This window comes from Miscanthus floridulus, chromosome 10 (genome assembly GCF_019320115.1).
Source record: "Miscanthus floridulus cultivar M001 chromosome 10, ASM1932011v1, whole genome shotgun sequence".
NCBI lineage: Eukaryota > Viridiplantae > Streptophyta > Magnoliopsida > Poales > Poaceae > Miscanthus > Miscanthus floridulus.
In genome coordinates this window covers 21,433,846-21,438,570 of record NC_089589.1, presented here as the reverse complement: position 1 = coordinate 21,438,570, position 4,725 = coordinate 21,433,846, and positions in this window count along the sequence as shown.

Here is a 4,725-nt window from a genome sequence, read left to right as displayed (position 1 = left end):
ATGTCACAGGAATCTACGTCACTCGTTGCTCTTCCGAGTTGACTAGTTTATGTTATCTTATAGATCTACCCCCTGAGTATCATTATCCTTAATTCCTATCATTACCTTCACCCCTGCTCTAGCCTTGCAGGTATGTTGACTGATAGATACTCCTTTGATATTTGATAAGTCTTTGCTCCATTGTTTCCCTATGGTAAAATATAAATAATTATACCTGGAATACTCCCGGTAAAATGCTACAATGGTATTCTGTGCGCTTGCGGAATCCTTCATATTTTATTTGCACTTATAAATACAACCACTGAGCCAGCCAGAGTCCGCTCGACTCCAGTAAGGGTCTAGAGAGCAACTTTGACAACCGGACATGTTCGGTGCGGCCGACTGGACGCGCCCCTGTGTCCAATCCCCACTGAACCAACTTATGTGTACCACGTCACCATGACCTGATGCATGAACAGTGTTCTGCCTGCGTTCAGTCACCTCCTCGAACCTGAGTCCGGTCACTCGGCTCAGTTGATCACGTCTGGCTAGAATACCGAACGTGTCCGGTATCGATATCGAATGCATCCGGTCACTGTCGACTCCCCGAGCCTAGGTAAATACCGGACGCGTCCAGTCCCTAAGTCGGACATGTCTGGTCACCTCGTGACCAGCACTTTCAACTCATTTTTCTTCACCAAGTTCTTCTCCTTTGCAAATGTGCCAACACCACCAAGTATAAACCACCATGTGCATGTGTGTTAGCTTTTCACAAACATTTTTAAGGAGTTAATGACTCAATTTACCGCGCCACTCGATCCTAGCAACATCACAAAGTTAGATCGCTCAAGTGGCACTAGATGACCGATATACAAACAAGTTTGCCTCTCTTGATAGTACGACCATCTATTCTAAACCCGGTCATAAACTTCTCTACACACCTATGACCGGTGAAATGAAATGTCCTAGGTTATACCTTTGCCTTGCACATTCCATTCCATCTCCTCTAATGTCGATGCAACACATGCACCAACCAAGTCACAAATGATATGATCCACTTCATATCATCACATGACCGTATTGGTTCATCGATCTTGACTTCACTTGCTCTTCACCGTTGCTTCGGTCCATCGGTGCCAAGTCATCACTCAACTTGCCCTTCATACTTGCAACCGGTCCATCAAGCCAAGCCTTGTCTTAATCTTCTCCATCTTGGTCACATGACTCAATGTCATGTCTCATATGCAATGAGCTCCTTCATCACACATGTGTGAGCTTTGTAACAAGTCCAAGCCATTTCACCTCCATGGCATAAGTTGCTCACACATGTACTTGTGGACTAATCACCTGTGTATCTCACTTAAACACATATTAGTCCACCTAAGGTTGTCACTCCATTACCAAAACCAAACAAGGACCTTTCACCATGAAAGATGGCTAGGGTGTTGGCCTAAGCTGAACTCCATTGCCCTACATCTGAAGCTGATGAGGTGGTGGCCAAGGTTACAGCACATCCCTCTTCACCATTAATGTACAGAAGACCACCATGCTATCCGTGCATCCACCAAGCAAGCACTCTCCTAAAGACATGGCTTTGTCTAGCACTTCTCTCAAGCTAGGATCAAAATGGTGGTCTATAAATGGATCCACCCCCTCCAAGCCAACGAAACATGCTACAGTAAATGTCCATATACAGTCTGTACACACCCAAAGGAATTCTAAAGTGTAATAGGTGGCTGTGATATCATCAAGTGCACTGGAACTGCATAACCATAGAAAGATGGTCAAGGAATTGGTCTTCATTTGACAGCATCACCGAGTATCACAAGCTGCACTAGATTCTGAGCGAACAGTTCCTCAAACACCCGCTGGTTATCATCAGCTTTAGTGGCACTACTACCTAATAGAACAACACTCATCCAAGATGCAGAAGGAAGGTTGGTGATATACCTTTGCTGCATTTCATCGAATAACACTAGAGCATGCATCAAGACAGATGAAGGCTTGATTGCAATAGTCACCATGACGACCGGCTTGGGCTTGACATGCTCGGGAATTTCTTGGAACTCGACTATAGGAGGCACAAGTGTGGTCACCATCTCGAGCTTGGCCCTATAGGACACCAGGGGTAGCCCATGGTTGTTGTTGTCCTAGCGGAACATCTCCTCCTCCTAGAGTGTGCCGACGGTGACATTAGCGAAGCAGCTATCGCCGGCTTGGCAAACCATAGAACATGTGGCCTACGCTGACCCTACAGCCAATAACCATGCTGGCGAGCCACCACCCGTGGTGCCAACAGTATCAACGCAGAGTGCAGCGGCCGCTGCGAGTGCCACTTCAGCGAGACAAAACTCTAGGCCATCGTCAAGGGAGCCATCGTAGCCACCGAGTGGAATGGCCCAGAGCGCGCACTCGACGGGCCGATGCGGAAGGACTCGGAGGCATAGACGGTGTAGGCAAGCTGGTGGTCGATGTCGCGTGGGCTGCGGTTGAAGGCGATGATGGCGGTAGGGTCGTCATGCGCGTGGTAGTCACGGACGAATGTGACCGGTATGGCGATGAGGATGTAGGATGGCGTGAGGAGGAGGGGGTCGCCCACAAGGAGCTTGTTCCCGGCAGAGTAGATCTGCAACTCATTAATCCCCAGCGACTTGAGCACCTAGAGGGTCAGTGGCGGCACGTGCGTGGAGAGGGAATTCAAGGGGGGGGAGATGAACAATTCAAGGGCGTCCTAGGGCAGCTGATAGTCGGGCAAGGGCGCGACATAGGTGATGGACTCCTCCTTATTGGGATCCAACTTGCTTAGGTCATCGTACGCGGATGAGTACTCAGTCGCCACAGCGTCGTTGGCGAGCTGCTCCGGGCAGGAGACACCGGACTCGAGCACGGAGCTGAGGCACAACGACTTGGAGCCACGGGATAGGGGGATGACGAACTTCAGGCCAGCGTCGAGCAGCATGTCGGGGCTGTAGCTAACGGCGATGGTGTGCTCAAAGTCATCCGACGCGGAGAGATTCACTGGTGTGTCAGCGAGGAGAGAAGCAGAGGAGTCGACAAAGCGGACCGCAGGGTCGACGCGCGGTGTCCCATCGTCGAACACCTGGCAGGTAGCCTCCAAGGCATAATCAAAGCGGGAGGACAGCGCCTGCTCAAGGCGGTCGAACCGCTGGGTCAGAGACTGGTTGAAGTCAAGAAGGGCGTCGATGATCAACTAGAAGTTGGGATCCATGGAGTGGTGGTGGATTTCGTGGTGGTGCAGGATTTGGCTCTGAGTACCAATTTGTTAACACACCTCTTATTAGATGACATGGCACTCAATACTCAGTTGGGGTACAATCGGATTACACGACCTCAGAGGAAGGGAGGTCTCGAGCTTAGTAGAGCAATCTAGGTGGAGAAGGGCGGAATTGAACTAGGCAAGGGAGGGAGAGCTCTAGACTTGGAGAGAGAGGTGAGAGGAGGGAGGAGAGGAACAGAGGTAGGAGAAGACTGTTCTGATAATTGATTCGATGCCCTGAACCTGGCTGCTCCTTCATTCCTTCATACTGCTTGTTTGCTATCGCCTTGGGCCTTTGTGGGCTGGGCTGAACATGTCGGGCCATTACTTGACATAGCTTGTGTTCCCAAAAGTGAATGGTTTTGAAGGTTTCACTATGAAATTGTGATGGTGAGGGTCCCCTCATAATTGTGAAATTAGAGTTGAATCTTAGAACTTTTCTGCGTGTGTTGAAATCTCTTGTTAAAGGGTCAATTTTAATATTGGAAGTATGATTTTGGGGTTCGAATGTGTGGAAAGTTCATGTTAAAAGGATCGATTTTACTATTGCAAGTATGAATTTGGGTTTTGGATGTTCATGGTTGAAATAGAAGTCCAAGTCAATTTGGACCGGGAGACATATGATGCGTAATCAACATAGTATGTTACCCAAGGGATGGTAATCCATTAACTCTTCAATATAAGATTGGATTTTGCCCACTTGTAGTGGAATAAAAAAATTGCCTCTAAAACATGTTTAGAAGTTTACAAAAGTTATACAGAAATTGACACATCATCAATAGATCGTTATAATTGAACTACCAATGAAAATGAAGATTGACTATATGCTCAGACTGGGCATATTTAACCCGATAACCAAAAGAACCGAACCAAAACTGAACTGAAGTGTCAGTTTTTCGGTTCGGTTTTAGTTTTTATACTTGGAAAGTTCGGCTTCGGTTCTCGACTTCGGTTCAGCGTATCCCTGTTGTCTAGATACCAGCTGCTCAATGGCCCAATATGGCCCTAGAGCAACACACACACATACCCCCACTTCCTCAGCTGGTCAGCCCAACACACACCGAAGCCCTATCTAATCCAGCCTCAGAGAGCGACGGCGCGAGCAGGGAGCGACCATGGGCGGTTCGACGGCGCAAGCAGCAGAGCGCGCGTGGCGCCGCAAACAGGTGGCGCGGCCGCGACCGCGAGTAGCGAGCACGGGCAGGCGGTGACGAGCAGGTAGCACGAGCAGGCAGCGGCCACGGTGACTACAGGGTGGCCCCAATGCGGCTCTTCGGGCCTTGGTGCACTCTCCTCCTCTCTCTCTCTTCTCTGTGTCGATCGGTTTGCTCGGTTCAAACTGAAAACCGAATCGAGAAACCAGACACCGAACTCATCGGTTCCTTCTTCTGCGACAAGCCGATCGGGTGCTAGATCCTAGAAACCAAAGTTTTAGAAACCGAACCCAACGGTCGGTTAAAACCGATTGC